The sequence below is a fragment of the Hordeum vulgare genome, chromosome 3H (genome assembly GCF_904849725.1).
Source record: "Hordeum vulgare subsp. vulgare chromosome 3H, MorexV3_pseudomolecules_assembly, whole genome shotgun sequence".
In the NCBI taxonomy this organism is placed as follows: Eukaryota; Viridiplantae; Streptophyta; class Magnoliopsida; order Poales; family Poaceae; genus Hordeum; species Hordeum vulgare.
Genome location: NC_058520.1, coordinates 497,095,918 through 497,119,436, shown reverse-complemented (window position 1 = coordinate 497,119,436; position 23,519 = coordinate 497,095,918).

The window sequence follows — 23,519 nt, the reverse complement described above, 5'->3', positions numbered from 1 at the left end:
CAACCCTGCCTTCGGTCGCCGCTGCGGACGAGCTTGGTCAGTGCAGTCGCCTCCTCATGTTGTCGGAGAGGACGATGACCCCGCCCTCGTCATGACCGTGGTGCTGCTCGACGATCTTCTCAAAACAGTGGCGCTGGCGCTCCATCTCCTCCGTCATGTAGTCGTCGCGTGACCATTTGAGGCCGATGTCGAGGTCGGCAACCATGGCCTCGTGCTCCTACTTCACCATGACGGTCGTCATCGGCTCCTTCTTCGGCTTGAGCAGGCGAAGGTGACCCTCGTTTATGACGAGGTTGTTGTCGCGGCTGCGCTGGCGGAGCGGCATCTCCTGGGGCTCGGACTTGACGACGACGGGCGGCGTCTCCGCACAGGAGAAGCGGCATCTCCTGGGGCTCGGGCTTGACGACGACGGGCGGCGTCTCCGCACCGGAGGAGCGGGAGCCAGAGGACGATGACGACGACTCAGCCATGCGCCTCGACAGCCACAAGCTCCCGCTCCGGCACGAGAACGACGACGCAGGGTATTCCAACATCGGCTCATTGCCTCCTTCCAGATGCTCGAGGACGACGTGGAGCGTGCACTCGGGGATGCCCCGCCATTGACGGCGGTTGTCGAAGTTGTGGCACCCCCTCGGCACCGGAGCGCCGTTGGTGGACGCCTGCTGCTCGGCACGACAACGCTGGAAGTACGCCGTCCACAGGGGCTGGTTGTCAGGGGCGTACCTGGGCTACTGGCGCGCGTCCTCCGGCAAGGACTCCTGGATCCACGCGATCTTGATGCCGCGCTCTACGTCGGAGGGCGGCGGGGGCACGGGGATGCTGCCAGCGCTCAACCGCCATGCGCCTGGCACGTGCATGTTGGGCGGCGGCGGTTAGTTTGCCTCCTGGAGAAGGCATGCCTTCCACTCGTGCAGAAATCGGCAGCTCAAGCCGTTGGCCGCCGCTTTGTCGCTGGGGAATCGTTCTGCCATGGCCTCGGGGGGAGTTTTCCGGTGGTGGAGGCGAGAGAGACGGGGAGATGGGAATGGATGGCAAGTGTGTGACGAGCGACGGCAAGGCACAACTTTTATAGCAGGAAGAAGGGCGGGAGTGGTGTGTATGCGTGGCGGGAAAGGGCGGGACGCGTGGTGATACGTCTCCATCGTATCTATAATTTTTGATTGTTCCATGCTGATATATTATCATTATAGAATATTGTTAGGGTATTTATTTACAAATTTATATTATTTTTTAGCACTAACCTATTGACCCAGTGCCCAGTGCTAGTTGTTGTTTTCTACGTGTTTTCACTTTTTAGGTTTTCCATACCAAATGAAGCCCAATTGACCTGAAACTTTTTGGTGATTTTTTCTGGACCAAAAGAAGACCGAGGAGTATCGGAAGAAGACTGGATGCCGCACGAGGGGCCCATAAGCCAACAGGACATGACGGGGGAGGGGACATCTTGATGGCTTGTGCCTCTTTCATGGCCCTCCCGACTCCGTTCTCTAGCTTATAAATTCCCATATACCCTAAAAACACCACAAGGAGACCTGAAACACTTTTTACGCCGCCACAAGTCTCTGTTCCGACAGGAGGCCATGTAGAGCTCCATTCCGGCACCCTGCCGGAGGGGGGATCGATCACGGAGGGCCTCTTCATCAACCTTGTTGCCCTCACGATGATGTGTGAGTAGTTCACCACAGACCTACAGGTCCATGGCCACTACCTAGATGGCAATCTCTCTCTCTTTGATCTTCAATACAATGATTATCGGATCTTTGCTTTGATCCATATGATGTAATTCCTTTTGTGCGGTGCGTTTGTTGGGATCCGATGAATTGTTGGTTTATGGTCAGATCATTCATGATAAATATTTGAGTATCTATGAATACTTATATGATTTTTATGTGCATGATTATGATAGCTTCATAATTTCTCCGATCTATTGAAATAGTTTGTCCAACTACATCGATATTTCTTCGGTGAGAGAGGTGCGTTGTGGTAGGTTCAACCTCGCGAATTTCTATATCCCAGTGACAGAAGGGGACAAGATGTGTCTTTGTGTTGCTGCTACTAAGGATAAAACGATGGGGTTTATTCATATTGCTTGAGTTTACTTTCTCTAAATCATGTCACTGTTCTCCATGCATTACTCTTTTTTACTTAATATTGTAGATGCATGCTGGATAGCGGTCGATGAATGGAGTAATAGTAATAGGCGCAAGCAGGAGTCGTCCTATTTGTTTATGGACGTGATGCCTATATTGTTGGGAACGTTGCATTGGAAACAAAACAAATTCTACGCACACGAAGACCTATCATGGTGGTGTTCATCTACGAGAGAAAGATCGGATCCACATACCCTTGTAGATCGCTAACCGGGAAGCGTTAAGAAACGAGGTTGATGTAGTGGTACAGCTTCATGATTCAAATCACCGTCGTCCCATGATCCATCCCACGATCGGTTCTGATCTAGCGTCGACGGACGACACCTCCGCGTTCAGCACACGTACAACTCGATGACGATCTCGGCCTTCTTGATCCAGCAAGAGAGACGGAGAAGTAGATGAGTTCTTTGGCAGCGTGACGGTGCGTCGGTGGTGGTGATGATCCACTCCTGCAGGGCTCCGCCCGAGCTCCGCAGAAATCCGATCTAGAGGAAGAACTACGTGGTATAGGTTTGAGTTGCACGTGGCAAAGTTGTTTCTCGAAAAGCCCTAAAACCACCAATATATATAGGAGGAGGGGAGGGGCTAGCGCCGACCAAGGAGGAGGAGGTGGACTCCCACCCCAATTCGGTTTGGGGGAAGGAGTCCACTCCTTCCTTCCCACCTCCCTCTTTCCTTGTTTTTTCTTTTCCTTTGGTATTTTCTCCTTGTGGCGCCATAGCCCTCTTGGGCTGGCCTCACTAGCCCACTAAGGGCTGGTGCGCCACCCTAGGGTTACTGGGCTCACTCCTTGGTGGGTGGGCCCCTCCCGGTGAATTCCCGGAAACCATTCGTCACTCTCAGTACATTGCCGGTAATGCCCGAAAACTTTCCGGTGACCAAATGAAACCATCCTATATATCAACCTTCATTTCCGGACCATTCCGGAAATCCTCGTGACGTCCGTGATCTCATACGGGACTCCGAACAACCTTCGTTCACCAACACATATAACTCAACTATACTAAAACATCATCGAACTTTAAGTGTGCAGACCCTGCGGGTTCGAGAACTATGTAGACATGACCCGAAACACTCCTCGGTCAATATCCAATAGCGGGACCTAGATGTCCATATTGGATCCTACATATTCTACGAAGATCTTATCGGTTTAACCTCTGTGCCAAGGATTCATATAATCCCGTATAACATTCCCTTTGTCCTTCGGTATGTTACTTGCCCGAGACTTGATCGTCGGTATCCCTATACCTATTTCAATCTCGTTACCGGAAAGTATCTTTACTCGTCCCGTAATACAAGATCCCGTGACTTACACTTGAGTGACATTGCTTGCAAGGCTTGTATGTGAAATTGTATTACCGAGTGGGCCCCGAGATACCTCTCCGTCACACGGAGTGACAAATCCGAGTCTTGATCCATGCTAACTCAACGGACACCTTCGGAGATACCTGTAGAGCACCTTTATAGTCACCCAATAACGTTGTGACGTTTGATACACACAAGGTATTCCTCCGATGTCAGTGAGTTACATGATCTCATGGTCATAGGAATGAATACTTGACATGTAGAAAACAATAGCAACAAAATGACACGATCACATGCTAAGTTTATAATTTGGGTCTTGTCCATCACATGATTCTCCTAATGATGTGATACCGTTATCAAGTGACAACACTTGTCTATGGTCAGGAAACCTTGACCATCTTTGATCAATGATCTAGTCAACTAGAGGCTTACGAGGGATAGTGTTTTGTCTATGTATCCACACATGTATTTGTGTTTCCAATCAATACAATTATAGCATGGATAATAAACGATTATCATGAACAAAGAAATATAATAATAACTAATTTATTATTGCCTCTAGGGCATATTTCCAACAGTGTCCCACTTGCACTAGAGTCAATAATCTAGTTCACATCACTATGTAATTTTAATGAATCCAACACCCATACAGTTCTGGGATTTGATCAAGTCTTGCTTGTGAGAGAGGTTTTAGTCAACGGTTCTGAACCTTTCAGATCCGTGTGTGCTTTACAAATTTTTATGTCATTCTATAGATGCTGCTACTACGTGCTATTTGGAAATGTTCCAAATGACTACTCTACTATACGAATCCGGTTTACTACTCAGAGTTATTCGGATTAGTGTCAAAGTTTGCATCGACGTAACCCTTTATGACGAACTCTTTAATCACCTCCATAATCGAGAAAAATTCCTTAGTCCACTTGTTATTAAGGATAACTTTGACCGTTGTTCAGTGACTCAATCCTGGATCACTCTTTGTACCCCTTGACGGACTCATGGCAAGGCACATATCAGGTGCGGTACACAGCATGGCATACTTTAGAGTCTACGGATAAGGCATAGGGGACGACCTTCGTCCTTTATCTTTCTTATGCCGTGGTCGGGCTTTTGAGTCTTACTCAAATTCACACCTTACAACACAGCCAATAACTCCTTCTTGTTGATCTATTTTGAACTCCTTCAAAAACTTGTCAAGGCATGCATTTCACTGAAAGTTCTATTAAGCGTTTTGATCTATCTCTATAGATCTTGATGCTCAATGTTCAAGTAGCTCTATCCAGGTTTTCCTTTGAAAAACTCCTTTCAAACAACCCTTTATGCTTCAGAGAAATTCTACATTACTTCCGATCTACAATATGTCAACCACATATACTTATCAGAAATTCTATAGTGCTCCCACTCACTTCTTTGGAAATACAAGTTTCTCATAAACCTTGTATAAACCCAAAAGCTTTGATCGTCTCATCAAAGCCTATATTCCAACTCTGAGATGCTTGCACCAGTCCAAGGAAGGATCGCTGGAGCTTGCATACTTGTTAGCATCCTTAGGACCGACAAAACCTTCTGGTTGTATCACATACAACCTTTCCTCAAGGAAGCCGTCGAGGAAACAATGTTTTGACATCCGATGTGCAATATTTCATAAATAATGCAGCAACTGCTAACATAATTCCAACAGACTTTTAGCATCACTATGAGTGAGAAAGTCTCATCATTGTCAACTCTTTAAATTTGTCGGAAACATCTTTGCGACAAGTCGAACTTTTCTTAACGGTGACTTTTCACCATCATCGTCTGTCTTCCTTTTAAAGATCCATATGTACTTAATAGTCTTATGACCATTAAGTAGTTCTTCCAAAGTCTACACTTGGATTTATACACGGATCCTCTCTCGATTTCATGTCCTCCAGCCATTTGTTGGAATCCGGGCCCACCATCGCTTCTCCATAGCTCGTAGGTTCATCGTTGTTCAACAACATGACCTCCAAGACGGGGTTACCGTACCACTCTGTAGTAGTAAGCGACCTTGTCGACCTACGAGGTTTGTAGTAACTTGATCCGAAGCTTAACGATCACCATCATCAGTTTCCACTTCAATTGGTGCAGGCGCCACAGGAACAACTTCCTACGCCCTGCTACACACTGGTTGAAGTAACGGTTCAATTAACCTCATCAAGTTCCACCACCCTCCCACTCAATTCTTTCGAGAGAAACCTTTCCTCGAGAAAGGACCCGTTTCTAGAAACAAACACTTTGCTTCCGGATCTGAGATAGGAGATGTACCCACTGTTTTGGATATCCTATGAAGATGCATTTATCCGCTTTGGGTTCGAGCTTATCAGACTGAAACTTTTTCACATAAGCGTCGTAGCCCCAAACTTTCAAGAAATGACAGCTCAGGTTTCTCCAAACCATAGTTCATACTGTGTCATCTCAACGGAAATACGCGGTGACCTATTCAAAGTGAATGCGGTTGTCTCTAATGCCTAAACCAAAACGATAGTGGTATTTCGATAAGAGACATCATAGTATGCGCTATATCCAATAGGGCGTGGCTATGACGTTCGGACACACTGATACGTCTCCATCGTATATACTTTTCCAAACTCTTTCGCCCTTGTTTTGGACTCTAATTTGCATGATTTGAATGGAACTAACCTGGACTGACGCTGTTTTCAGCAGAATTGCCTTGGTGTTATTTTTGTGCAGAAATCAAAGTTCTCCAAACGTCCTGAAAATTTACGGGGAGCAGTTTGGGAAAATAAGAAAAATATCTGCGCCAAGTTCCACCTGAGGGGGTGTGCCAGTGGGCCACAAGCCCTGGCTCCGCCACCACCCCCTGGTGGCGGTGGGCAGGCTTGTGGGGCCCACACGGCTCTGACGCCCCCAACCTCAGGTCTATAAGTTCACTTTCGTCCCAGAAAAAATAAAAAGAGAAGTTTTCATCGCGTTTGCGATACGGAGCCGCCGCCACCACCTGTTCTTCATCTGGAGGGCAGATATGGAGTCCGTCTTGGGCTCCAGAGAGGGGAAATCGTCGCCATCGTCATCATCAACCTTCTTCCTCTCCAATTCCATGAAGCTCTTCGTCGTTCGTGAGTAATCTATTCATAGGCTCGCTGTGCGGTGATGAGTAGGATGAGATCTATCATGTAATCGAGTTAGTTTTGATGGGGATTGATCCCTAGTATCCACTATGTTCCGAGACTGATGTTGCTACTACTTTGCCATGCTTAATGCTTGTCACTAGGGCCCGAGTGCCATGATTTCAGATCTGAAATTATTATGTTGTCACCAATATATGTGTGTTTTAGATCCGATCTTGCAAGTTGTAATTACCTACTATGTGTTATGATCCGGCAACCCCGGAGTGACAATAACCGGAACCACTCCCGGTGATGACCATAGTTTGAGGAGTTCATGTGTTCACCAAGTGCTAATGCGTTGGTTCGGTTCTTTATTAAAAGGAGAACCTTAATATCCCGTAGTTTCCTTTTGGACCCCGCTGCCACGGGAGGGATGGATAATAGATGTCATGCAAGTTCTTTTCTCTAAGCACGTATGACGACACACGGAATGCATGCCTACATCACATTGACGAACGGGAGCTAGCCACATATCTCTCCGTGTTATAACTGTTGCATGATGAATATCATCCAAACAAATCACCAATCCATTGCCCACGAGTTTTTCCTACTACTGCTGTTACTTGTTTTTCTCTGCTGCTGTTACTACTGTTGCTGCTGCTGTTACTTGTCCTGCTCTGCTGCTACTATTGCTACTACTGTCGCTTGCTACTGTTGCTACTTGCTACTGCTGTCACTACTGATGTTCCTTGCCACCGCTATTACTCGTTACACTGCTGCTACTTGCTACAATCTTGATCGCTGGTCGTTGACGGGAACCGGCAATTTCCGTCAACGAGGCAACTACGCGCCATTGATACAATCGTTAGGAATAGTCTCCCGTCAACAGATCATTTCTAACACCGTTGTTATCATACTACTTTGTTGTTACTACTTTGCTTGCAGATACTAATCTTTCAGGTGTGGTTGAATCTGTCATATTCAGCTGCTAATACTTGAGAGTATCCTCTCACCTCCTATAGGTGTACCAACAAATTTGGGTCGAATACTCTACCCTCGAAAACTGCTACGATCCCACGCGCTGGTGGGCCGTCAACAACATTCTTCTAGTTTCATTACCAGGGAGTGCTAGTAGCATTCTCCTGGTGCCGTTGCAGGGGAAGGTTTGTTGTCACAGAATCAACATTCGTCTAGCTATTGCCAGAGAGTGCCAGTCAGCATTTTTCTGGCGCCGTTGCTGGGGAGGTATTGCTATATTCTCTGAGTCACTTGGGATTTATATGTGCTGATCACTATGAAGAATCTGAAGGATCCAAAAACCAAAGTCTTGCCCTCAACTATGAGGGGAGGTAAGGCATTGCCATCTAGCTCTGCTCTTGATTCACCTTCAGTTATGAGTAAGTTTGCGACATCACCTCCTGCTAGAAATCTTGATATGTCGCATGTGCTTGATGATGCTTATGATGCTACCGCTAGAGATTCTATGGTTGATACTATGCCTGATGATATGCCTGATACTACTAGAGATGCTATGCTTGATATTATGCCTGATGATACTATGCTTGATACTGCTAGAGATGCTATTTTGCCTGATGATGCTAGAGATGCTATTTTGCCTGATGATGCTATGCTTGATACTGCTAGAGATACTACTTTGCCTGATGTTCCACTAGGGGTGTTCCTTGATGCTCATATTGCTAGAGTTACTGCCAATGCTCGTGATACTTCTGAAACTACCGATACTATTGAGATAGAACCTGCTTTTGCTCCTGCTAGATCTAGCTCTCCTAGATATGAATTGCCTGATATACCTGAGGGTTACATTATGGAGGGAGAGATAGCTGAGGATTTTCTTGCGTGTAAGGATGCCTATGACGCTAAAAAATTACTTCTCAAGTGGAAGGAAAAATCTCGGGAAGCTAAGATGAAATACGACCCGAAGTTTGCCACTTCACCTATCTTTATCACCGATAAGGATTATGAATTCTCTGTCGACCCTGAGATAATCTCCCTAGTCGAATCTGATCCTTTTCACGGTTATGAGTCTGAGACGGTCGTAGCCCATCTTGCCAAACTACACGATATAGCCACCCTTTTCACTAATGAGGAGAAGATCCGCCACTACTACATCCTTAAGCTGTTTCCTTTCTCTCTAAAGGATGATGCTAAAGCCTGGTTCACCTCTTTTGCTCCTGGATGTGTGAGTAGTCCCTAGGAGATGGTCTATTGCTTCTGTGAGAAATATTTCCTTGCCCATAAGAAGCAAGCTGCCTTGCAGGAAATATACAACTTTGCTCAACTCCAAGAAGAGAGTCTTCCACAAGCTTGGGGGAGGCTCGTCCAGCTACAGAATGCTTTGCCTGATCACCCTCTTAAGAAGAACGAGATACTTGATATCCTCTATAACGGACTTACCGATGCCTATAGAGACCACCTAGATAGTTGTGCCGGTTGTGTTTTTAGGGAACGAACTATAGAACAAGCTGAGACCCTGCTGAATAACATCTTGATCAACGATAATGCTTGGACTATTCCCGAAGCACCTCCTAAGCCAACTCCGAAGAAAAGAGGTATTCTATTCCTCAGTCCTGAAGATATGCAAGAAGCCAAGAGGTCTATGCAAGAGAAAGGCATTAGATCTGAAGATGTCAAAAGTCTACCACCTATCGAAGAGATCCATGGTCTCGATAACCCGATACACGTAGTGGAAGTGAATTCTCTGCGTAGGTTTGATGAGAGTGATATTCCTTTTGATAAACCTGCTAGCCTATGCTTTGATGAATTTTACAACTTTGTTGCCAAACAACAAAGTTTCAATGATTATTTTAGCAGACATTTGGAACAAAGTACTCGTATGCTTAGCCATTTAAGTGCTTGTGTAGACAGAAATGTCAATGATCTGAAGCTTCTAAGTAAACATGCCTCTATGATTACTACTCAGGTAGAACAAGTACTTAGAGATCAGAATGACCTGCTCAATGAATTAAATGACAACTCTGTCAGAGTCATTACTAGAGGAGGCAAAATGACTCAGGAACCTTTGTATCCTGAAGGTCATCCTAAGAGAATTGATCAAGATTCTCAAGGAATCAATGCTGATACACCCAGTCATCCTAAGGAGAAGAAGGATGATAGAAACCTGCATGCTAGTTCGCCAAATACTGTCACACCGGAAGAACCTAATGATATTTCCGCGTATGATGCAGAAACACAATCTTGTGATGAACATGAACCTGGTGACAATATGGACAGTGATGTTCATAATAATGCTCAACCTAGCAATGATGAGGATGTGGAGATTGAACCTACGGTTAATCCTGATAACCCACAACCTAAGAAATACGACAAGAATGACTTCACTGCTAGGAAGCATGGTAAAGAAAGAGAGCCATGGGTTCAGAGACCTATGCCCTTTCCTCCTAAGCCATCCAAGAAAAAGGATGATGAGGATTTTGAGCGCTTCGTTGAGATGGTAAGACCCATCTTTCTGCAGATGCGGCTAACTGATATGCTCAAGATGTCTCCGTATGCCAAGTACATGAAAGATATCGTGACTAATAAACGGAAGATACCAGATCTTGAGATCTCCACCATGCTTGCCAATTACACTTTTAAAGGTGGAAATCCTAAGAAACTTGGTGATCCCGGAGTTCCCACTATACCTTGCTTCATTAAAGGAAACTACGTAAGAACTGCCTTATGTGACCTTGGAGCCGGTGTTAGTGTTATGGCGCTCTCTCTTTATCGTAGACTTGAGTTGGATAAGTTGATACCCACTGAAATTTCACTGCAGATGGCCGACAAATCAATTGCTTTCCCTATCGGCATTTGCGAGGATGTGCCTGTTGTGGTTGCTAACACCACTATCTTAACGGACTTTGTTATCTTGGATATTCCTGAGGACGATGCCATGGCTGTCATCCTCAGAAGACCCTTTTTAAACACTGCAGGGGCTGTTATAGATTGCAACAAAGGCAATGTCACTTTCCATGTCAACGGTAATGAGCACATAGTGCACTTTCCGAAGAAACGATATCAAGTACATTGCGTCAATGCTATCGAAAAGACTTCATCGATTCTTATTGGGAGCTTTGAATGCCCTATTCCTCGTGTCAAGATGAAGTATGATTTGCTTTGTTGGGGAGATACATATCCCCATTGAGGTGACTTAGTGGCTATTAGAAAATTTTCCGTTCTCTCTTGCGATTCGAGAAGGTTTTGTCATAAGAATTTGATCAATCCCATTGACGGATTTCTTTTGATGACCATGAAACGGATGAATCAAAGAGTCACATACCTCTGTTTTGAGCTTTCATTTTCTTTTGCTTAGAAGAAAAATGATAGAATTAGTTTAGTTATTCCTGTTTTCTGTTTTAGCGTCCCGAAGAAAAATACCTCGAAAATAAAAGTTCTCCGATGGTCCTAAAAATTTAGTATGATTTTTTTATGGAATTTTTGAAAATTTCTGGGCCTGAGAGCTGGCCTGGGGGCCAGACCAGTGGGCCACAAGCCCTGCCACCACCACCTACCCCGCTGGTGGCGGAGTGCAAGCTTGTGGGGCCCACAGGGACCCCCTCCACTCATTCCAGCTCCCAGCCTCTTCTTCCACCAACAGAAAAAATTGTTTCGCAGCTCAAACCCGTGTTCTTGCTCATTTGGCTGTGATTTTCGATCTCCTTGCTCAAAGCACCATTCTCCGAACCGTTTTGGGGAAATTACTCCTTGGTAAGTGACTCCTCCATTGGTCCAATTAGTTTTTGCTCTAGTGCTTTATCCTTCGCGTATTCTTGCTACCTTGGTGACCCTGTTCTTAAGCTAGAAATGTTGATTTTAGCTGGTTCCAAGTAGTTTTAGCGCGTGATACGGTCTCTAGACACTAGTAGGAGTAGTTGCTACAAGGTGTGGTGGGTCTTCATTCACTTTTCTCTTGAACTTCAAAAATTTCAGCAAAAGGAAATTATGTTTAGGAGGAAGTTTCATGGTGGTTCCTCAAGTAAGAAGGGTCCCCGTCTTTCTTTTCGGGAGCCCGGACCTTTTCAACTAAGGGACGCACCGGTACAACCATGTGAATGGCCTTCCGATGAGTTCATGATCGAAGCAGGTTTCAAGGATGAGTTTGATACACTTGTCCGCATTGCCGGGTTAGAAGAATTCCTCTCAGATAAATGTGAACAGTATGCTATGCTCACTGCCTCTTTCGTGCATAGATTTAAATTTTCAGTTGGCCGTGACTCATCCATACTGTTTGATCTGTATAATAAATCTTATACCGTGGATTTGGAGGATTTCAATAGGATTTGCAAGATACCTAATGGGGGTGGTATTAATGATCCTTCTAAATCTTCGGTCAGAGACTTTGTCTCCAGTATAACTGTTGGAGAAACCAGAGATATCAGGCAAGCCACCATAGGAAGCATCCATTTCCCTGCCTTGCACTACCTTGCCCTCTTCATAGGTAGGTGCATTAACGACAAGGGTGCACATTGTCACCTATGCGCTTCTGACCTTAGTATCCTTAAGAGCGCAGTAACATGTGTCAGGAGCTTCAATATGGGAGCTATAATAGCAAGGAGGCTGAATAAAAATGCCAGTGAGGGGGATTTCTTTGGTGGAGTTTATGCTACACGCCTAGCAAATTTTCTTGGAGTATCCATCCGTCCAGAAGACCCTCCTCTCCGTACAACCTACCTTGATCGTGTCGCTCTAACACGCTACCAGTTCCTTGAGAGAGATCATGGATCCCTCCTATACCGCTTGATATTTAACCGGCAGCATGTTTTCCATATTACCCTTCCTGCTCCTGCTTTCTTTGACTTTCAGGTAAAACGAAGATACTACATAACCATAGGAGAGGCAGAGGAGTATGAGAGGGAGGCGACTGCTGCTCGACTTCGTGAGGCAGCTATCCAGGCAGTGGCTGCAACACTCCCATATAACACCCATTATGATTTTGGGTTTCGCCAGGATCATCCTTGGGAGTAGGCCAAGCTAGGCCAAAAGCCTAAGCTTGGGGGAGTACGTGTTCTCACCGACTTTACATTCATGCTTATGCTTTCACTTTGTTAGTCGGTGTTTACACTTTGCCACTGTATTATCCATGCTAGTTTATCTTTGTTTTCTTGTTTTCTTGTTTTGTGTCCTTTTGAGAAAACCCAAAAAGATTTTTCTTTCTTCTTTTGCTTGTTGGGAGCTTTCCCGTGTAAATAGTTTTCTTTTTCTTTGGGTCAAGGTAGAAGATATTGGTTACAATGTTTAGTGGTTCTTGCATGCATACCTGTTTAGCTTTCAAAGAGCCATATTACTTTGTCTTCTCCTTTGTGTTTGGCTGCAGATTCAGCTTAGTCCATTGCACGAGCACTCTTATTATTGTTCACATCGTTCGATCGTGCAAATGAAAGGCAATAATGATGATATATGATGAAGTGAATGAGACTGAAAAGCTGGTATGAACTCTATCTATTTTGTTTTTGTAAATATGACTAGCTTGTCGACCCAGATTTAGCTTTGTTGTGAGAGAACCATGTTTGCAATGACAACTTAGAGATCATAGTTTCTGATGCCATGCTTATTTAGCTGAGAGCTTATAATGGTTTGTCTTGAATGCCAACATAGATTTTGAGATGACTATGATGTAGTATGATAGGATGGTATTTTCCTTTGAATGTTTCAAGTGGCTTGAGTTGGTGCATGTTCATGCATGTGGTTGAAACAAAATCAACATAGCCTCTATGATGTTCGTGTTCATGGTGAGTTATATCCTGTTCATGCTTGCATTCAATGTTAGTCAAACTCATTGCATCTTGATGACTGTTGTCGCTCTCTAGTTGGTCGCTTCCCAGTCTTTTGCTAGCCTTCACTTGTACTAAGCGGAATACTGCTTGTGCATCCACTTCCATAAACCCAATTTTTTTCCATGAGAGTCCACCATACCTACCTATTTGCGGTATCTACCTGTCGTTCCAAGTAAATTTGCATGTGCCACTCTCTAAACCTTCAAGAAATAATCTGTTTTGCGTGCCCGAACCGCTCATGTGGTGACAGGGGGCTATTGGTATCTTCCATGCTAGGAGTGTTATCCTCGACATGTGTTTATTCACTGTCATTCACGAGAAAGGGGCCGGTAATTGGAATGCCCAGTTCCACGCTTAAATCGAAAACATAACTGTAAAACAAGACTCCCCCCGGATTGATGTTAGTATGGACTGTACCCGAGGATTCGGCTAGCCGTGGAGTGTGATTGATTGGTGGTGGGGGAGTTAAAACTTTACTTTTCTGTTTGGGAACCGCCTATAGCATGAGTAGCATGGAAGATATTGAGAACTCTTGGTCATTGCATTGACAATGAAAGCATGCCACCCAAAATTATTACCTCTGTTTTCAAAGCTTGAGCTGTGGCACCTCTGCAAATCAATGCTTCCCTCTGCGAAGGGCCTGTCTATATATTTTCCTTTTGAGTCATCCTCCTATTATATAAGCACCAATTAGGGAGCACCTCTGTCATTTTTATGCTTTGCTTTTGATTGATATTGAATATGACTATGACTGGATCTTCGTTGCTATGAATTACAATGTTTAGTCAGCCCTTGATCTTTGAAAGTGCTCTGCATTTATGTTTTGCGGTCTCAGAAAGAGCTAGCGAGATACCACCTATTCATATTGCTTCATGCTTGTTTTGATTGAAGTGTTGGTATTTGAAACTCATTATTATTTGCTCGTTAGGTGATTATGCCATTGATATTAGTTTACCGTGAGACCTTTGTGTCATTTGCTTATGTGGTTAACTTGTGATCTTGCTGAAATTCTGGTTATGAGTTAGACATAGTTGCAACAACAAGATCAAACAGAGTTTGTCAAAGTTTTTCTTTCTCTTGCTTGAGGACAAGCAAAGTTTTAAGCTTGGGGGAGTTGATACGTCTCCATCGTATCTACTTTTCCAAACTCTTTTGCCCTTGTTTTGGACTCTAATTTGCATGATTTGAATGGAACTAACCTGGACTAACGTTGTTTTAAGAAGAATTGCTTTGGTGTTATTTTTGTGCAGAAATCAAAGTTCTCCAAACGTCCTGAAAATTTACGGGGAGCAGTTTTGGAAAATAAGAAAAATATCTGCACCAAGTTCCACCTGAGGGGGTGGGCCAGTGGGCCACAAGCCCTGGCTCCGCCACCACCCCCTGGTGGCGGTGGGCCGGCTTGTGGGGGCCCACACGGCTCTGCCGCCCCAACCTCAGGTCTATAAGTTCACTTCCGTCCCAGAAAAAATAAAAAGAGAAGTTTTCGTCGCGTTTGCGATACATAGCTGCCACCACCACCTGTTCTTCAACTGGAGGGCAGATCTGGAGTCCGTCTTGGGCTCCAGAGAGGGGAAATCGTCGCCATCACACCATCAACCTTCTTCCCTCTCCAATTCCATGAAGCTCTTCGTCGTTCGTGAGAAATCTATTCGTAGGCTCGCTGGGCGGTGATGAGTAGGATGAGCTCTATCATGTAATCGAGTTAGTTTTGATGGGGATTGATCCCTAGTATCCACTATGTTCTGAGATTGATGTTGCTACTACTTTGCCATGCTTAATGCTTGTCACTAGGGCCCGAGTGCCATGATTTCAGATCTGAAATTATTATGTTGTCACCAATATATGTGTGTTTTAGATCCGATCTTGCAAGTTGTAGTTACCTACTATGTGTTTTGATCTGGCAACCCTGGAGTGACAATAGCCGGAACCACTCCCGGCGATGACCATAGTTTGAGGAGTTCATGTGTTCACCAAGTGCTAATGCGTTGGTCCGGTTCTTTATTAAAAGGAGAACCTTAATATCCCGTAGTTTCCTTTTGGACCCCGCTGCCACGGGAGGGATGGACAATAGATGTCTTGCAAGTTCTTTTCCCTAAGCACGTATGACGACACACGGCATGCATGCCTACATCACATTGACAAATGGGAGCTAGCCACATATCTCTCCGTGTTATAATTGTTGCATGATGAATATCATCCAAACAAATCATCGACCCATTGCCTACGAGTTTGTCCTACTGTTGATGTTACTTGTTTTGCTCTGCTGCTGTTACTACTGTTGCTGCTGCTATTACTTGTCCTGCTCTGCTGCTACTGTTGCTACTACTGTCGCTTGCTACTGTTGCTACTTGCTACTGCTGTCACTACTGCTGTTCCTTGCCACTGCTATTACTCGTTACACTGCTGCTACCTGCTACAATCCTGTTTGCGGGTCGTTGACGGGAACCGACAATTTCCGTCAACGAGGCAACTTGGCGCCATTGATACAATCGTTAGGAACAGTCTGGCGTCAACAGATCGTTTCTGACACCGTTGTTATCATACTACTTTGCTGTTACTACTTTGCTTGCAGATACTAATCTTTCAGGTGTGGTTGAATCTGACATATTCAGCTGCTAATACTTGAGAGTATCCTCTCACCTCCTATAGGCGTACCAACAAATTTGGGTCGAATACTCTACCCTCGAAAACTGCTATGATCCCACGCGCTGGTGGGCCGTCAACAACATTCTTCTAGTTTGTCGGTCAAAAAAACATTCTTCTAGTTTCATTACCGGGGAGTGCTAGCAGCATTCTTCTGGTGCCGTTGCAGGGGAAGGTTTGTTGTCACAGAATCAGCATTCGTCTAGCTATTGCCAGAGAGTGCTAGTCACACACCATCACACTATGCTGTTTTAGGTGGCATGAGTTGCGAAACTATTTCCACATTGTCTTTACTGTGTGCCAAAAACTCGTCACTCAAATATTCATCTCTATGATCATATCGTAGACAGTTTATCCTCTTGTCACGACGATCTTCACTCTGAAATAACTTTGAACTTTTCAACATTTTAGACTTTGTGATTCATCAAGTAAATACTCCTGTATCTACTCAAATTGTCAGTAAAGTAAGAACATAACGATATCCACTACATGCCTCAGCACTCATTGGACTGCACACATCAAAAATATATTACTTCCAACAAGTTACTCTCTTGTTCCATGTGGTATGTTTTGCATGTCTCAAGTGATTCAAAATCAAGTGAGTCCAAACGATCCATCTGCATGGAGTGTCTTCATGCATTTTTACCAATAGGTATGGTTTGCATGTCTCAAACGTTTCAAAAATGAGTGAGTACAAAGATCCATTAGCATGGAGCTTCTTCATGCATTTTATACCGACATGACTCAAGCGACAATGCCACAAGTAAGTGGTACTATCATTAGTACTTTGTATCTTTTGGCATCAATATTATGAACATGTGTAGCACTACGATCGAGATTCAATAAACCATTGAAGGTAATTATTCAAGTAAATAGAATAACCATTATTCTCTTTAAATGAAGAATCGTATTGCAATGAACACGATCCAATCATGTTCATGCTCAACGCAAACGCCAAATAACAATTATTTAGGTTTGACACCAATCCCGATGGTACACGGAGCGTGCGATGTTTGATCACATCAACCTTGGAAATACATCCAACACATATCGTCACCTCGCCTTTAGCTAGTCTCCGTTTATTCTGTAGCTTTTATTTCGAGTTACTAACAGTTAGCAACTGAACCGGTATCTAATACCCTCGTGCAACTAGGAGTACTAGCAAAGTACACATCAATATCATGAATATCAAATATACTTCTGTCGACTTCGCCAGCCTTCTCATATACCAAGTATCTAGGGTAGCTCCGCCTCAGTGACCGTTCCCCTCATGACCGAAGCTCTTAGTCTCGGGTTTGGGTTCAATCTTGGGTTTCTTAATTAGAGCAGCAACTGGTTTGCCGTTTCATGAAGTATCCCTTCTAGCCCTTGCCCTTCTTGAAACTAGTGGTTTTACTAACCATCAACAATTGATGCTCCTTCTTGATTTCTACTTTCGCAGTGTCAAACATTGCGAATCGCTCAAGGATCATCATATCTATCCTTGATATGTTATAGTTCATTGATACGTCTCAAACGTATCTATAATTTTTTATGGTTTCATGCTGTTATCTTGTCAACTTTGGATGTTTTGTTTACCTTTTATATCTTTTTTGGGACTAACTTATTAACTCAGTGCCAAGTGCCAGTTCCTGTTTTTTCTTTGTTTTTGACTCTTTTCAGATCTGAATTTGGAACGGGGTCCAAACGGAATAAAATCCCCGAAATGAATTTTTCCAGAACGGAAGAAGATCGGGAGGCTTGAGGGCCAAGCAAGTGGGCCCACAGGGGGCCCACAAGCCCTGTTGCCGCGGCCAGGGGGGAGGCCGCGTCAACCAAGCTTGTGCCCCCCCTGGCGCTCCCCTGCCCTAGGTCTTTGGCCTATAAATTCCCTAAAAATCCAGAAAAATCAGGGCATCCATGAAAACACTTTTCCGCCGCTGCAAGCTTCCGTTTCCGCAAGATCTCATCTAGGACCCTTCCCGGTGCCCTGCCGGAGGGGACTTTGGAGTTGGAGGGCTTCTTCATCAACATCATCACCCCTCCAATGACTCGTGAGTAGTTCACTTCAGACCTACGGGTCGTAGTTAGTAGCTAGATGGCTTGTTCTCTCTCTTGGATCTTCAATACAAAGTTCTCCATGATCTTCATGGAGATCTATCTGATGTAATCCTCTTTGGCGGTGTGTTTGTCGAGATTCGATGAATTGTGGATTTGTCATCAGATTATCTATGATATATATTTGAGTCTTTGCTGATTCCTTATGTGCATGATTTGATATCCTTGTAAGTCTCTCCGAGTCTTGGGTTTTGTTTGGCCAACTAGATCTATGATTCTTGCAATAGGAGAAGTGCTTGGTTTTGGGTTCATACCGTGTGGTGACCTTTTCCAGTGACAGAAGGGGCAACAAGGCACGCATCGTGTTGTTGCCATCAAGGGTAACAAGATGGTCTTTTATCGTAGATATGAGATTGTCCATCTACATCATGTCATCTTGCTTAAGGCGTTACTCTATTCTCATGAACTTAATACACTAGATGCATGCTGGATAGCGGTCGACGTGTGGAGTAATAGTAGTGGATGCAGAAAGTATCGGTCTACTTGTTTTGGACGTGCTGCCTATAGATATAATCATTGCCATAGATAACGTCACAACTTTGCGCTGTTCTATCAATTGCTCGACAGTAATTCGTTCACCCACCGTCTACTTGCTTTCATGAGAGAAGCCACTAGTGAACACTACGGCCCCCGGGTCTATTCACACCTATCGTTTCCACTTTTGCTTTTACTTTGCTTTTTTTCTTTGTTGCTTTCAGTTCTCACTTGGCAAACAATCTATAAGGGATTGACAACCCCTTCATAGCGTTGGGTGCAAGCTCTTTGTGTTTGTGCAGGTACTTGTGATATCCCTTCACTGGATCGATACCTTGGTCCTCAAAACTGAGGGAAATACTTACCACCGCTGTGCTACATCACCCTTTCCGCTTCGAGGGAACACCAACGCAAGGCTCCAAGGCCACGGGGGAATACTTTGCATATTTTCCAAGGAAGTCCCTAAAGGCGTAGTCGTAGCACAAGGATTCCTGGTGCCGTTGCTGAGGAGTATCAAGACAAGAATAGTCTCCCGTCAGCACGCTTGTTTCTGGCACCGTTGGAAGGTCTTTTGTTGCAGTAGCAGAAGTATTTCTCGCGCCGTTGCCGGGGAAGGAGAGATCTATCCAAGTAGGTCTCACAAACTCATCTCTTGCATTTACTTTTTTGCCAGTTGCCTCTCGTTTTCCTCTCCCCCACTTCACATTTGCCGTTTTCCTTTGCCGTTTTCTTTTGCCCTTTGTCGTTTTCCTTTGCCGGTTTTCTTGCTTGCTTGTGTGCTTGTTTGTTGTTGAAGTCATCATGGCTGAAAACACCAAACTTTGCGACTTCTCGAGTACCAATAATAATGATTTTATTAGTACTCCGATTGCTCCCGCCACTAGTGCGGAATCGTATGAAATCAACGCAGCTTTGCTGAATCTTGTTATGAAAGAGCAATTCTCTGGCCTTCCTAGTGAAGATGCCGCATCCCATCTCAATACCTTCATTGAGCTTTGCGATATACAAAAAAAGAGATGTGGATAATGACGTGATTAAGTTGAAGCTTTTTTCCTTTCTCGTTGCGAGATCGTGCAAAAACTTGGTTTTCTTCTTTGCCTAAAAATAGTATCGATTCTTGGGATAAGTGCAAAGATGCTTACATATCCAAGTATTTTCCGCCGGCTAAGATTATCTCCTTACGTAACGATATCATGAATTTCAAGCAACTTGATCATGAACACGTTGCAAAATCTTGGGAGAGGATGAAGTTAATGATTAGAAATTGTCCCGCTCAAGGCTTGAGTTTGTGGATGATTATACAAATCTTTTACGCTGGCTTGAATTTTGCCTCTCGCAATATCTTGGACTCCACCTCAGGTGGAACGTTCATGGAAATCACGTTAGGAGACGCTACAAAACTCCTAGACAATATCATGACCAACTACTCTCAGTGGCACACTGAAAGGTCACCTGCTAGCAAAAAGGTACACACTATAGAAGAAATTAACTCGCTTAGTGCTAAGATGGACGAGTTGATGAATTTGGTTGCTAGTAGAAACGCTCCTTTAGATCCTAATGACATGCCACTATCTTCCTTGATTGAGAGTAGCAACGCTAGTTTGGACGTTAATTTTGTTGGTAGGAACAATTTTGGCAACAACAATGCTTTTAGAGGAAACTATGTTCCTAGGCCTTTTCCTAGCAACTCCTCTAACAATTATGGCAATTCCTACAACAACACTTCAACAAATTACCCTCTGATTTAGAGAGTAATATCAAAGAGTTCATCAACTCGCAAAAGATTTTCAATGCGTCCATAGAGGAAAAACTACTCAAAATTGACGATTTGGCTAAGAGCGTTGATAGGATGTCTTGTGATATTGATGCTTTGAAAGTTAGATGTGCTCCTCCCAAGGTCAACTTGGATGAAACTTTGAAAGCTATGCGTGTCTCCATGAATGAGAGCAAAGAAAGAACCGCCCAAATTTGCGCTAGTCATGAATGGTTTAAAAGGGTGCGTTCTAGTGATGCAAATCACGAAGATCTTAAAGTGCTTGGTGTGACTCCTCTTGAATCTTTGTGTTTGAGTGTCAAACCTATTGATGAAGGGGCTGGATATGAATCCACTTTGGTTGAAAAACGCCCCAATGATTCGGAGTCCACCTATCTTGATGATAAAGGTGTGGAGAGTGGAGTAGAATAAATCAAAATTTTGTGTAGTAATGAAACTCCCACTTTGGATTTCGAGGAATTCAATTATGATAGTTTCTCCTTGTTTGAATGCATTTCTTTTATGCAATCCATTGCAAATTCTCCACATGCTTATAGCCAAAGCAAAGCCTTTACCGCGCATATCGTAGATGCTATGATGAAATCTCTTGAAGAGAAGCTCGAACTAGAAGTCTCTATACCTAGAAAACTTCATGATGAGTGGGAACCTACTATCAAAATCAAGATAAAAAACTATGAGTGCAATGCTTTGTGTGATTTGGGTGCTAGTGTTTCCGCGATTCCAAAGTCTTTATATGATATTCTTGGTTTTCATGAGATTGAAGAGTGTTCTCTTAATTTGCATCTTGCGGATTCTACTATCAAGAAACACATGGGAAGGATCGATGATGTTCTTATTGTTGTAAATAAGAACTATGTACCCATGGATTTCATTGTACTTGACATAGATTGCAATCCTTCATGTCCCATTATTCTTGGTAGACCTTTCCTAAGGACTATTGGTGCTATCATCGATATGAAGGAAGGGAATATTAGATTTCAATTTCCCCTAAAGAAGGGCATGGAGCATTTTCCTAGAAAGAAAATAAGATTGCCTTATGAATCTATGATGAGGGCTACTTATGGTTTGAGCACCAAGGATGACTATACGTGATTCCATCACCTTATGCCTAGCTAAGGGCGTTAAACAATAGCGCTTGTTGGGAGGCAACCCAATGAATCTATCCTTTTTCTTTGTGTTTTGTGTTTTCCACACTTTCATAATTCTGTTATGATTGTATTTTTTGTGTTTCTTTTTGCATTTGTGCCAAGCAAAACCGTTATGATTAGTCTTGGGGATGATCGTTTGGTCATGCTGGAAAAGACAGAAACTTTCTGCTCACGAAAATAATTTTCTTTTTTTTGTAAGAGATTTTGAGTTGATTCTTTTTTCTGCTGATTGCTACGCCACTTCTTCAGACTGTCGTAATTTTTCAGAATTTTTGAAGTACCAGAAGTATACGAAGTATACAGATGGCTACAGACTGGTCTGCTGTTAACATATTCTGTTTTTGTTGTGTTGGTTGCTTATTTTGATGAAACTATGGATAGTATCGGGGGGTATTAGCCATGGAAGATTGAGAATACAGTAACCCAACATCAACATAAGTAGAATTTAAGTTTGCTACAGTACTTAAGGAAGTGGTGGTTTGCTTTCTTGTACTAATGTTATCACGAGTTTGTGTTTAAGTTTCATGTTGTGAATTTTTCAAGTTTTGGGTGAAGTTCTTATGGACAAAAAGATAAAGAGTGGCAAGAGCTCAAGATTGGGGATGCACAAAGCACCCCAAGATGATTCAAGGATGCCGTAAAAGCCTAAGCTTGGGGATGCCCCGGGAAGGCATCCCTTCTGTCGTCTTCAATCCATCGGTAACGTTACTTGGGGCTATATTTTTATTCACCACATGTTATGTGTTTTGCTTGGAGCGTCTTGTATCGTAGGAGTCTTTTATTTTTGTTGTGTCACAATCATACTTGCTGCACACCTAGAGAGAGAGACATGCACTCACCATGATTTTGTCGAGCTTCACTTATATCCTTTGGTTAGACAATTCAGCTCACATGTGCTTCACTTATATCTTTTGAGCTAGTTGCTTTTGCTCTACGTGCTTCACTTATATCTTTTAGAGCACGGAGGTGCATGGCTTGGTAGTTGATCTATGCTATGAAAGTAGTCTCAAAAGGGGTAGTTATCCAAAGGGATACGAAAACTTCCACCTTCATGTGCGTTGAATAGTTAGAGAAGTTTGATTCATCTCAACTAGTTTTGAGTTGTGGTTATGGTATTATTGAAGTTATATTAGTAAGGTGTTGTGGATCTAGAAATACTTGTGTTGAAGTTAGTGATTCCCGTAGCATGCACGTATGGTGAACCGCTATGTGATGAAGTCTGAGCATGATTAGTTTATTGATTGTCATCCTTTGTGTGGCGGTCGGGATCGCGCGATGGTTTATACCTACCAACCCTTCCCCTAGGAGTATGCGTTGAATGCTTTGTTTCGATTACTACTAAAACTTTTGCAACAAGTATATGAGTTCTTCATGACTAATGTTGAGTCCATAGTTTAGATGCACTTTCACCTTCCACCATCACTATCTTCTTTAGTCTCGTGCAACTTTCGCCGGTGCACAAAACCCACCGTTAGCCTCCCTCAAAACATCCACCATACCTACCTACTATGGCTCTTTCAAAGTCATTCCGAGATATATTGCCATGCAAATACCACCATGACATGTGCCACCACGTCTAAATTGCCATTGCATGATCGTAAGATAGCTAACATGATGTTTCCATTAATGTCCATGCCATGCTAGATCATTGTCACGGTACACTACCGAAGGCATTCCATATAGAGTCATCGTTGCTCTAAGTTTTGAGTTTTAAGTGTGATGATCATCATTGATGGAGCATTGTCCCATGTGAGGAAATAAAAGAGGCCAAAGATGCCCACCAAAATAAAAAATAAAAAAAAGAGGCAAAGAGCCCATCCAAAAAAATGAGAGAAAAAGAGAGAAGGGACAATGCTACCACCTTTCCACACTTGTGCATATTAAGCACCATGATCTTCATGATTGAGAGTCTCTCGTTTTGTCACCACCATATAGCTAGTGGGACATTTTCATTATATAACTTGGCTTGTATATTCCAATGATAGGCTTCCTCAAATTTGCCTTAGGTCTTCGTGAGAAAGCAAGTTGGATGCACACCCACTAGTTTT